A 13,604-nucleotide genomic window follows, 5' to 3' on the forward strand; every position below is an offset into this window, starting at 1 on the left:
TCTTTTTTTCTTCTTGTTTAATGTGCACAAATGCTACTAGCATTTATTTGTGCTTGGAGGAATCAAGAATATAAGATATTTTTCTCAATCTATTTGATACATACGAAAGTAGTAGATTACTTTATAATGACAAACTTCTGTAGTGTGGTTGTAGAAGATAACGCATATTCTCTCGAAGCCATACCCCGGAAATGTTTGTGGAGATTACCTCAGTGGCATACTTGTGCACTTGGGATCTTAAGGCGAACGCTCCGACTACTTGGGAAAATTTTCCAATTACTAAGCGACGTAGATCTTAAGATACCGGAAAGAAGAGCAATTTTCTTCGACTTAATGCTGTAATTCACGGCAGAGTGCCTAACGGTGCCCCAAAAGCATAAAAAAATAATCTGCACAGGAGCTTGAAGCTCCATTAACCTCGTTATCTTCGCGTATTTCCTAGGTCCGAAAAGCCACTTCAGGGCGTTTATCAAGGTCATTGCTTAAGCTACCGAAGTATTTGACAGAGATAAATAAAAAGGGCATTCCTTTTCTGTGGAATGGCTTACTATTAGCTAGCTAAGACGCCTCACGTCGTATTACCTAATGCGTACTATAACGGACCTGTTTTATTTAAAGCTTAGTTTTATTTCGATACATTTTAAATAATGTCGGACAGACATTTATTTTGTCATGGCCCGAGGAGAAATTGCGATGGTAAGCCGCTTTTTTCCGAAGTCTTTTTTTGAATCGACAATCTGGTCATGCCATTTCTGGAGATTTTATGTATTTGGATGCACAAGTGTGGTGGCTCACCTGTCGATATGCTTGTTAGCGCGTGCTTATATGTTTCGACGCTTTTTGTGCCTTGAGGATGCGATGGTACACGGAAAATCAACACAAATAAAATGTGTGTCATATTAACGTGAGGCACAGTATAATTAATGGGCTTTTATAAGCAAAGGATACACTTGGCCTATGAAAGATACCAAATTGAAAGGTTTAAAACCGACTTGAGCAACATAAGGCTTTAGGTCCACCAACAAGCATAACCTGACTGATCTGACAGCCAAACACTGTCACGAACTAGATATTCGTCACGTGAATCTACGAATGAACGGCAATCTATGGCTTTTTTCTGTACTGTACAAAGGCTACGTTTTAGCGACCCGGACTTACTGTCATGCCTTTTTGGTATCTGTATCGGCGAGCCGCGTTAGGACCGAGGACCGAATACGCAATTTCATTGGTCGTGTGTATCAACCTGTAACACGTTTTACAGTGTCCTGGAATCCCGCTCCCTTGGAATGTGGCCTACACAACCGCCAATCGAAGCGGTGACTTCGTTCTATATACACAGCAGAGCAGAAGAGGCAGGTGAACTAGCGGTGTGTTTCCGCAAGTTGAGGGCAAAATGTAACAATTCAGTCTCTTTATAGTCTTGCCCAACGGCCGTAGCTTTATTAACTTGAACACCGAGAGCGTACGTCTGAACTCGCAGGTCATCGAGGATGAGGAACGCGTTAACGTAAACACATTGGAGAGAGAGAAATCCTAGGCATGCTGTGATTCTTTTACGAACTTATCGTTGTGTGCAAGTGCAGGCGCGTCATTTACCATGCCTAATTGTACTTCACGCTTATATTTTCGACGACTTCGTCTACGAAAGAGCAGGAATCTGTAGCTTTTTTATGTACTATATAAATGCTACGGTGTAGTGACCCGGAATCACTGTCATGTCTTTTTGGTATTTTGTTAATTTATGCCACAAACAGCGAGTAAAAGCAATAATGTTCAGCCGCTTTATCCTAATGAAGCCTAAAAATATTAATATAGCACACAACACAAGGTAAGCCTAATGCGGTGACAACGGAATAAAACACGACGAATACAAAACAGTAACGACATACTTGTTTTCAATTAGAAAAAAAAAACATGCAGGTATGTCTGATGTGTATTTACACATACATGTTTTCAAGGTGCACGCTTCTTTCACGCTTCAGAAATGCTTAGGCCACCCCGTCACGGCATACAACATCAAATAATCAGATTGCAAATTTCGCTATGCCTTACTTGGTTCTTCACACTTGATTATAGTGAGGGTACCGCATTTCACGCACGTGCGTCGCGACAGCGATTTCAAATGTGTGCGTACGTACCGCTTGACTACGGCATCTTCAGCCGGTGAGCAGGCGCTTCAGGCGATCTCTGGGAACTCGCCACGGGTATTACGCTTCGCAACGAAGCATTGTTCTTTCCCCCACTGCCGATCGGAAGCGAAATGCCGTCCAGCGACGAAGAGGAGCACTGAAGAACCGAACGGCGTGGTCACGTCGCGAGCCAGCTACGATCGTGGCTATAGCGCGACTGCCGTCGGAGGCACCCGCGCTCCCAGTGTGGACAGCGCGCGCGAACTGACTCAGCGCCAGAAGGCTTTCGGGCGAGAAAGCGACCCTCGAGTGGGACGGGATCAATCCCATTCCCTGTTAGGGAACGGGCCTAGGGAAGACGGGAGCTGCTGGGGAGAGGCTCGGGCCAAAGTGGAGAGGAGGTTGTCCTCGCTTTCCATTCTCCTCGCATCTGTAGCTTCGGAGGGCGCGTGACACTTTGCGCTGCGCAGACGGATAAGGCGGCAAAAGAAGCGAATGACAAAAAAATGAGGAAGGAATAGGGAACGTGCGGTAACATTTATAAGCACACCCACAAAAAAAATTGATGGCAGCTTCGCACTAGTGGTGCCAAGCCTGAAGGAAGAGCGCAGCTGGATGGCCTTCCTTGTTTCTCTTTATTTTTTCTTCCTTTCTATCTTTCTTTATCTTTCTCTCTGTTTCTTGCATGTCTTCGTTTCTATTTCCTTCTTTCTTTCTTCCTCTCTCTCTGCTTCGTTCTCTTCCTTTCTTTGTTTCTCTGCATTTCTCTCTTCCTTCTTCCTTTTTGCGTCCGTGTCTCTTCTATCTCTTTCTATGCCCTTCTCTGTCTTTGTATATTTTTGTGTCTTTATTCCCTCTAACTCTCGCACCTTCTGTGCTCGGTAGTGGGGCTTGTCCAGTTCCCGTGGCGCATACCCACCTGAGGAGATTTTTGCAACACCAGACAAACTACGGCGAGCTGCAACAACTTCGCTGTTAAAAAATCGGAATTGTCTAATTATCGCAAGACCGTCGTATCATCACTGTATGGCACACGATAAGCTGACGAGTTCAGAATAAGGAGTTTACGTTTCGTCAGTGCGGACGAGAATTCGGGTAATGTTCGCTTAGGCCGAGAGTTGCTCTTTCTAGGCCCGGCATTTGTGCAAGCCATATATGAAAGGACAATGTCGAGGGAGAGCCTGAAGACACAGCTGTTCTCTTTACCATGCGAGAGTTAAAGTAGTAAGCAAGTCCAGTTAACTCAGGGCACTGCACCGGGGCTGGACAACATCGAGACGCCGGAGTTCAAATACATGTCCGGAGCGCGTCTTGAAGTACAGCTGCAACTTATAGGAAAACTAAGCTCGACAGTTGTTACACTCTTGTAACAAAAAAAAAAAAAAGGCGAAAGCCTGGCCGCACTCTTGTAAGACAAGTGAACCGCAACGAGCAAGTGCACGTTCGGCATTAAATCGACCTTTTGGATGCCTCATGCCGGCACTTTTGTCGATGTCTTTTAAGGCGAAAGCCTTATATTTCTCATCGAGTCAAGAAATTTCAAGATGGGAGTCACGCCAAATAGATTTGGCGTGACCGCGGCGTCAGCACGAATGATGGAAAAAAAAAAAACTGGTAAATATCGCTCAAAAGTCACTTGATACTCATGTGCATGTATGAAGGAAGGGGTTTTTTGAGGGCTAGTTTCTTTGTTTGACGCAACCTTAATGAAAACCAGCATATAATGAAGCCAAGGAGGGTATAGGGAACGTTAATTGCACTGCTTTAGGTGTATTGTAATAATTACGATATAGATGTGAAAAAAGTAAGGTGGAAGAAAAGACAACTTGCCGCTGGCAGGGACCGAACCTGCGACCTTCGTATGACGCGCCCGATGCTCTTACCAACTGAGCTACAGCGGCGGTCGTCCCCTCGTCCACTTATCAGGTATTTATCTGCATGCAAACCCTAGCACTGTCAGTCAGCGCCGCTCTTAGCCGTGTCGGCGAATGTGGAACACATTTTTTTGCCAGATGACGTCACGTAGCACGTGATCCTTTTAAAGAGCGGAGAGCTGAGCAATAAGCGCTCGCATACTACCTGAAGGCATCAACTCTGCCGGAATGAGAGTCTAGCCCATAAATGAATGAAGGAAGGGATATTTCGAGGGCTTGTTTCTTTGTTTGACACAACCTTAATGAAAACCAGCAAATAATGAAGCCAGGGTGGGTACAGGGAATGTAATAATTGTACAGCTTTAGGTGCATTGTAATAATTGTCGTATAGATGTGAAGAAAGTAAGGTGGACGAAGAGACAACTTGCATGTATGTGGGCCGACGGCGTACCGGAAGGTTCATTGCCTCAATGTAACATGACGTCATCATTGACGTAACTCTATCACGCCATCATGACGCCACATAGTTCATGACGTCACGACGTCACATTAGAGCTTGTAATGCCTCACATCCCACAGGCAGTGCAAAACCATTTTAGGTGCAGAAAGCGTTGGGGAGGGGGGATCTATACAGAGTGAGAAGAAAAAAAATTAAGTCCGCTTCGCACTAGTGGGGCCAAGCCTGAAGGAAGTGCAGAGCTTTGTATCTCTTTATTTTTCTGTTTGTTTCGTCATCTCTTCCTTTGTTTTTTTCTCTTCTCTCCATTTTCTATGTCTTCTTTGTCCCTGTTTATTTCAATTTCTATCATTCTCTCTATATATTTCTTTCTATTTCTCGCTCCTTCTATCTTTCTTTCTCTTTCTGTCTATATATTTCTCTCTGTTTCTTTCATTCTCTCTTTTTCTGCCTTTCTTTCTCTTTCTGTGCTATGCTTTACTCTTTCCCCTCCTTTCGTCTTGCTCACCCTCCCCTTATGGCGCTCGACTGCTGACCCGAAGGTCGCGGGATCGAATCCCGGCCGCGGCAGCTGCATTTTCGCTGGAGGCGAAAATGTTTGAGGCCCGTGTACTTAGATTTAGGTGCACGTTAAAGAACCCCGGGTGGTCGAAATTTCCGGAGCCCTCCACTACGGCGTCACTCATAATCATATCGTGGTTTTGGGACGTTAAACCCTAGATATTATTATTATATTGCTCACCCTCCCATCTCTCCTCCTCACCCTAACTTCCCCTTCCAAGCCTCTTGGTATACTATACCACACAAGGCTATACCTACCATGTATGGTATACAATGTATGGTATACTATACCATACAAGCAGGCCCGTAGCCAGGGGGGGGGGGGGGGGCTAACCCCCCCCCCTGAAATTTTGTTGAAGTAGGTGTTTTTACCAAAAATAAATAATAAAAATAGATGTTTTTCTCAAAAAGCTAAGGTTTTCAGCAAGTGCCCCCCCCCCCCCCGAAAAAAATTCCTGGCTACGGGTCTGTTACAAGGCTCCGCTAGCGTTGTGCCTGGATAGCCGAGTGGTTAGGATGGTCGCATTCGGACCATGGGTACGCGGGTTCGAATCCGACCTTGTCAACTATTTTTTTTTCGCCAAGAATTTCCTTCTCTTTCTGTTTATCCCTTTCTCTCTTTCTCTCTGTTTGTACTCGTTCTCTCCCATATGAGTTATTCCATCCCACGCCGGACAAACTGGCGCACGTGTTCTGGCACCGAAGCAGAAGATGGAGGGGACAAAGAGGACGAATATAGCGCGTGCCGGTTCATAATGATGATGGTTTTCTGTGCACGGATTACAACCGAAGGCTGTCATAAATAGCTCCACTGTTAAAAGATGGCTTTCGTCTTCGAGTCGTCTTAGGCCAAGGCATAACGAAACGTGTGAGTTTTTTTTTAAACGTGTGTAGGCTTCAACATTTAAATGTTACATCACACTGTGCATCCGCAGCTCGAGATCACGTTCGCTTCGGCATCGTTTCGTGCACAGCCAGCAGCACGAGCCTCTTCTGCAGTGGTATACTTGTGCAGTTACCTGCAATCCGAAGAGCATGGAGGAAGGCTCGCCTCTCCGCCGCCGTCAAGCGCCGCCACCGCAGCTGCTCCGAGCGGAACGTCAGTGTGCCGTGCTCGCGCACGCACTTTTCCGTGCACCTGTGCCTGTCACTTTGCCAAGTAGTTGGCCGCTGTAAACTCTCCTAGGGCACTCATTGCAATGACAGCTGCGAAGTTGCCCGCATAGGCGCCTGTGAGGCAGTACGCGCACCAACGTAGCTGCACAATTTGTTGGTGCTGTGGCTGCTGCTGCTGCTGCTGCTGATGATGATGATGATGATGAATTATAGCTCAGCCCTTTGTAATGGGTTGACAGCTTTCGATCACTCACTCTGCATGAGAATTGAAACTTGAGCTAGTTGGTACGGATTCATCATGATTTAAGCAGCGCACTGAGGGACGAAGACAGAGAAAAGAAGGTGCACAACACGGGCGCTAGCTCGCAACTGATTTTATTCGGAAAAACATGCTAATGAAGAGGTGAAGTACAAAAAAAGGATAAAAAACATATAATCTTTGCAATCATGTGCAGGTGCCGCTTAGGTATTGAAATTCCACGTCACTTAGCGCGATAGATGGTAGACTGATACATTTTTCTCCTTTCCTTTGGATGTGGAACGCTTCTATGACTTCTCTTGCTATCTGTGTTGCGCCCGTGTTGTGCACCTTCTTTTCTCTGCCCTCGTCCCTCAGTGCGCTGCTTAAAGCATGATCACCCACTCGTTACGCAATTCACGCGGCGTGGCACCCGGTGAGATTCTACGCTTCTGTCACGCAAAATTACATGTGGTAACGTGAATGCTTGCCCGACATGGCTGTGTAGGGTCTCTCTTCGCAGCAGTTTCAAGCACTGGCGTGCCTCTGCGGTAGAACACTTGACTTCCACGGGTCAACACGTGCGGTAAATTCCAGATAGAAACGTGATTTTTATTCTTTGCAGACTTTTTCACAGGCTACATCACCTCAGGAGAGGAGATGTAGTCCGCGAACGTTAACACTAAACTAACCATGACTTTTGTGTTAGCTTGAGGAGTTTCAGTGTCCACAGTAAGATGCAACAGCCGTATTCGAAATGTCACACACAAGAAAATACGCGGCCGCGCCTGCAGCAATCCACTTAGTGGTTACTGAAATAAACTCATCTCCCTCCTCGCATTTTTTTTTCTACATAGAAACTGTACTGCACTGTGTTCCGAGAAAGAGGAGTGCTTGCTTTCGTTTTTATATGTGGTGTCACCTAGAATATTGCTGTCGCACCTCTCTATGCTCCCACTTCTTGCTCATAAAATGGGTACCTAAGAAAATGCGAAGTCCGGAAACGTCACGAGGGAATTGACGCGGCATTCGCCCAACTTGGGAAACAGGGTAACGCTATAGAAGGATGAAAATGGAAAGAACGTAGCTAGTAGCTTCTTGTGTTCTCGTACGGCTAGACCGGAAGAGTCTTACGCGATATCACCGTAAAAGGAAAGGAAAAAGAAGCGGCATGAGCCCTTGCGATTTCCGCTGGGAAGTGAAAAGTGCTGACTCCGTCGAGAGTTCAGCTCAATTCCTTCAAGGGGCCATTCGCATGTTTGTTCCGAAACGAGTCGACTTCGTTTCATCTCCAGAGTTACCAATTCGTATATCGATTCGTGTATCTTGCTCGCTTTCTTTTATTCTTTTCGCTTTCTTCTCGCCGGAAAAGTGCTTACAACTTAACCTGGATAAACGAACGTGCGTTGCAGGCGCATCAAATTAATTTTCTGCATCTGCATTAAACAAGGTGACAATCGAAATAAGTACAAACATCGTGGACGGACACGGCTACTAACGCAGTAATATTAAATGAAGCTGAACTTGCGAGGCGGAGAAGCCTTAGAGTATTCAACGCAAGATTACCATCCTAGCTCCCAATTTTCTATTTGGCGTTCTTCATTTTTTTTCTAAAAATAGAAAAAGAAATAGCAATAATAGCAAATAGTAGGCTCCTGAAGCTACTTGAGTGCCACCTTGTATATCGTGGATACGCTAACACTCATCAGGTTGAGCGAAACACTTACGGTAGCGGACATTACGCAGCATTTATCTAATTACAGTGGCCCATTATCGTGTCGCGGGAGTTCTGAAAGATGCCTCCGCGAGAATTGCTGCACAAGGCAGCAAAATGGTCGCGACGGCACTGCAAAATAAAATCAACAAACAAGCAGGAGCGAGGAGAGTGTTATATAATAACTATCTTCATTGTTTTTTTAAATAATTTTTGTTCACTGACAGGGATATTTGCAGAGCTGCACAGGTCACCCTTATTTTTCCCGCTCATTATTTAATCATCATTTACCACTTCACGCTCACTTACACGTGGAAATAACAGCCAGTGTCACACGGCAGCAGTAACTAAACATATATTTATGATAAAAAATAGAAATCATAATTACGAAGCTTCTCTTACGAAAGATGATTTCCTGTGTAGCTGGCGTTCAAGAACGTGACATCGGTGCGATAACGGAAGATCATCACATCGACGATACGTCGATAGTACTTAACAAGGTGATCTTTATGAATATGGGGGGCTCTGAACAGGCGCGAAATGCCAGCAAAAAGAAACCACCGAATGTGCGACTAAGTATTTCAGAAATTGGCGCTTACGGCTTTAAACCTTCTTCTTACGTTGCAGTGGTTGCGGTGCTCGGCTGCCGACCCGGATTTCGCCGGCGCGATCTCGGCCGCGGCGGTACACGGTCGCATCGCCCGTGTACTGCGCGATGTCAGTAACAACCCCAGATAATAGAAATGTACGGAGCCCTCCACTACGGCCTCCTTCATAATCATATTTGGCAATCATATTTGGCATAAATGTTTTGGCACGCAAAGCCCGAGATACTATTATTATGACCCGTATTTCACCCTCCTGTTTTAGCTGGAATTATTTCTAGAGATGATTGTTAGCGTGGCTGAGTCTCTTTGCACAAATACAACTGAATTATTACCGCTCCAATTCACTACAACATCGCCGCATTACGTTCAACTAAAACGATCTTTCGCCATTTTTTTCATTGCACAGGTTACAGAAATAATAAGTAATAGTAGATTAAAGGAATAGGAGTTGAGAAGCGTCACAAATAGCGTCGTGTCATCACGTGGACGTCGGCCGTATTACCCTTTTCTTGCTTGAAGTTGAACTTGGCCAAAGCAACCATTGACTGAAAGAAGAATGACGGATGCTGTAAACGCGCACATTAACATCAGCAAACAACATTAAGCGCGGGCGTCGAAGACCAGCCGTCAGCGCGCAGGCCGGCCAGATATCCCAGCGAGCGAACGAAGAGCAGAACTCGTGTATTACACAGGAGACGAGAGAAACAAAACAAGGCGAATGAATAAAATAGGGCGGCCAATAGGGGGGGGGACCGGAAGGAGCGGCGTGGTGGTCTTGCGCTGCAGGCTGTAAGCAGCGGCGATCGGTTTGCGCGACAAGGCGCAGTCCGGCCGGGCGGGGCCGATATCGATAGGCGTGCAGCGTCTCGGCCACTGCGGACAACAAATCGAATTACACGGGCCGACGATAAATGGACCGCGAATGTCGCGACGAACAACGTCGTACGTTGTCTCAGTCACCGGAGAAAGGGTCCGCCGGCGGCAGACTTTTCTGGAACGCCGGCATCCGACGACACATTTGACCCTTTATTTGGCGCTTCGCTCGCATCTCTGTGTAGCACTGTTTTCTTCTCCATGCGCAGACGATACTACGAGGCAAAACACAGTTGCTTCTTAATATTTTCGGGTTGCGCCACACTAAGGTAACGACGATGTTTCAATGCGAAGCAATCTGTTGCCTCAGGCTCTTCGTGGTCTGAGGTACGTTCCTGTCTCTTCTTTCTTTCGGCTTTTTTTTTTAATGAACAGCAGATTGTCGTACAATGTGGACATCGAAACTTTCCTTCTAGTGCTGAAGCCCGACGCTTTAATCATCGCATGCCAACGGCAACTGAAGCGTGCATGACTTCAGATAGCACGCGCCGGGGCACGTACACTTAAGCTAATTCGCATTCGGTCACAACATATCTTTTATATTTTCATTGCATGCCCCGCGTGGCACGCGCGAGAGTGTGCCGCACAGTCTTTGAGATTTGCCGGAAAAACCCCAATTTTATGTATGTGGGTATCTTGCTAATTTGCAAAACGATCAATTATTGCGTAGTAGGCACTTCGCAGCTGTACACAGCCAATGTTACGCGCACAGACGTTGCTTTCCTCGACGCACGGTTGAGGTGTCCACCGAGAAGCGAAGCGTGGCAACCGAACGAGAAGGCTATGCGAATGGGGCCCGTTATGCTATCGTGTTCAACCTTCGAACGCGAAGTTCAAGCGTCCTCCAAGTTTTAACAGTGAAGCTGTCTAAGCTGGAGTTCCAGCCGCGGCCGCCAATCGCTCAAAACTTGGCGCATCTGTGCAAAGCCACGTGGAAGCATAGCATAGCCGTGTATGGTACAGATTAGCAAGAGGGTGGGATAGGGAAGTGAAGGGGAGGGGAGAGGGTAAAGCATAGCATATAGCATTACACAGCAAGGGATGGGAACGGGAAGTGAGGACGAGGAGGAGTGGTGTGAGCGTGAGGAGGAGGGGAAGTGCACCTGCTCTGCTGTTTCCTAGCCTTCGCACCACTAGTGCGGAGCTGCCCCATTTTCCTTTTTTCGAGTTGTCCTCAAGCTTGTTGACGATGCCATGAGCAGAAGAGGTCAGCGTTATTTAATGGGCGTCGTCATGTCGACTTTTATCATGCATTTCGCCCGCACGCACTTGCTAGGCTACAGAAGCCTGATCTATCTATCTATCTATCTATCTATCTATCTATCTATCTATCTATCTATCTATCTATCTATCTATCTATCTATCTATCTATCTATCTATCTATCTATCTATCTATCTGTCTATCTATCTGTCTGTCTGTCTGTCTGTCTGTCTGTCTGTCTGTCTGTCTGTCTGTCTGTCTGTCTGTCTGTCTGTCTGTCTATCTATCTATCTATCTATCTATCTATCTATCTATCTATCTATCTATCTATCTATCTATCTATCTATCTATCTATCTATCTATCTATCTATCTATCTATCTATCTATCTATCTATCTATCTATCTATCTATCTATCTATCTATCTATCTATCTATCTATCTATCTATCTATGACTTCGGCCTCCGTCCGGACTCTCTCGACTCGAGGCAACGGTGCTTTGTCGACTGTGGCTTGGTGTTGCTTTCACCAAATCTTTTGCTTTCCGAATCGGCATGGCAGAGAGTGCTACTTGCAGCCAGTGTGACAGCGAAGAAACGATAGACCACGTTCTTTGTCGCTGCCCTCGCTACAGCTCGCACAGACTGTCGCTAGCTGCTGTGTTGGCCCGCCTTGACGACAGACCCCTGTCGGAACAGTCAGTGCCGGAATGCCGACCTGAACTGTCTGCACAGCGAAAATCGTTTAAGGCCTTACTGAACTTTTTGCGTGCCAGTGGCCTATTGAATAGGCTTTAGTACTGCCGATCTACAGCTTCCTTTTGTTTATATCTTTTTTTTATCGCGCGCCTGCTCTTCTCTCCGCTGTCCTTTCCATCTTTCTCTCCCTTTCCCCCTCCCCTTAGTGTAGGGTAGCAAACCGGATGCTACAATTCTGGTTAACCTCCCTGCCTTTCTCTCGTTTTATTATCTATCTATCTATCTATCTATCTATCTATCTATCTATCTATCTATCTATCTATCTATCTATCTATCTATCTATCTATCTATCTATCTATCTATCTATCTATCTATCTATCTATCTATCTATCTATCTATCTATCTATCTATCTATCTAAATTTGTATTAGGTGGCATAACTGTATGCCGAATATGAATTACAGGTCATGACATCATGTACTCATATATCTTCTCATGTAGGACATGATAAATAATAATACTGAGCGACGAAAAACTCTTGGGTTCGCGAAGCTTTTGAAAGCAGCTTTCATTGACATGGAATGCATCGTTGATGAAGTCACTTTATTGGCGCCTTTAAAAGAGAAACAAACAAGCAAACAAACAAACAAACAAAAGGAGGATGTTCTTTTTAAATTTAAGCAAGGTAGTGATGATGATGAATAAGGGTAGGCTGGATATCAAATGTAGGTCTGGCTTTCAATATTAAAACGATCTCAATATACATTGGTTGTTAAGTTTTGCGGAAAAAAGTGTTATTTTCTCTCTACCTCCGCTTTCTCGTTTTTTGCTGTTTCGCTGAACGCTCTCGCATTCCTCATTTCTTAGGTACGTGCATTTTTTTTTTGTCGGGCTTCTTTGGCGCTCTACTTGGTGGGTGTCGTGTCAACGTGTCAAGCTTCACATTTTTCTTCTGTTTCACAAAGTCTTCGACAGCCTCGACGTTCGAGCGCCAACAAATCACGCCGGAAAGCAATATACGCCTGACAGGGAGCGCTCGACAACAGCCGAGGCATCACGTATCACTCAGGAAGTGGTTGCACTCTTTGCGCCTGCGAGTGAGGCCACGCTGATCTGAGCGCTGTTCTCAACAAGAGAAGTGCGCCGTTACAAAGCGAAAAAAAAGGGCATGCATCTTCGAGAACACAGGGCACTAAGCGAACGATTTCGAGTGAAAAATGTACAGAAATAAAGAAGCAAGGATAGACGAGAAGCGAGGAACCAAAGGAATAACGCAAGAGTAAAAGTGTGCAGTGATGGAGCAGAAAACTTAGGAAAAAGAAAGCGCACTGCAAGAAGCGGCAATACATGTAAGAGAAGATTATGAAAGGGAGAGGGATGACGTTCACAGTCAGGAAAGAAGCGTTCGATTCTTGACAGTAGCGCCTGCAAGGATCGAGCACGTGCCACACAGGAGACGACTGAACCGCAGCAACGGACTATACTTATACGTCCTCAAAAGCAGAAGAAACAACAAAGGGAGAACCGCGTAAGCAGGAAAAGTGGAGCTAAAAAGAAAGCAAAACGCGTCAGCCCGACGCTCGCACAACAAGCAGCCAGCAGAATGCTCTTGAAACGGCCCTAAAACCCGTACGGGTGAGGTCAACGCGGAGGTGAGCTATCCGCAAGGCGAGCCTGACATCCTATTTAGTACCAAGCAGCAGCGAAAGAGTGAATGGCCTTATTTGTTTATTTCGCATTTCTAGGTGAAAAGCGGGGAAGAAACAGCGCGCGAAAGGGATCTATACCCTCGAGATTCCACGATGCACTCGCAAGCGAAACAGACAAAAATAAAAATAAAAAACAAGGAAGAGCCACTTGTGCGCTGACGTTACGTCATTAATAAAGACGCCGTGCAGGAAATGAAGACGTTCCCGCTCGCGAATAGAGCTTGGAGACAGATCGCCGGCTTCCCATCAATGCCACGGCTCGCTCTCTAGACGCCTCGCCTCTCCGAACCCCACGACGAGGAACCGAGGGAGGTGGCGGTGGAAGGCACTTTGAAGTGAGTCAGTCGTATATTAGAAGAAAACGACATCTCTAAGAAGCTCGACCCTTCGCGGCTTCCTGCGTCAAGCTAGCAAGCTAGTTCGAGGGTT

The 13,604-nt window shown here is 46.0% G+C and overlaps 1 protein-coding gene across 1 annotated transcript in view; it reads right to left on the reverse strand.

Annotated features, from left to right (window-relative positions):
• LOC119396963 (plexin-B) overlaps positions 1 to 2,226 on the reverse strand; it is a 203,955-nt gene extending 201,729 nt beyond the window's left edge. Inside the window, exon 1 of the mRNA XM_049417291.1 lies at positions 2,139 to 2,226. The gene's annotated coding sequence lies outside the window, so the exon portion shown is untranslated. The remainder of the gene's footprint in view (positions 1 to 2,138) is intronic.
• Between the last annotated feature and the right edge of the window lie 11,378 nt (positions 2,227 to 13,604).

The sequence above is a fragment of the Rhipicephalus sanguineus genome, chromosome 6, assembly GCF_013339695.2.
Source record: "Rhipicephalus sanguineus isolate Rsan-2018 chromosome 6, BIME_Rsan_1.4, whole genome shotgun sequence".
NCBI classification, from domain to species: Eukaryota; Metazoa; Arthropoda; class Arachnida; order Ixodida; family Ixodidae; genus Rhipicephalus; species Rhipicephalus sanguineus.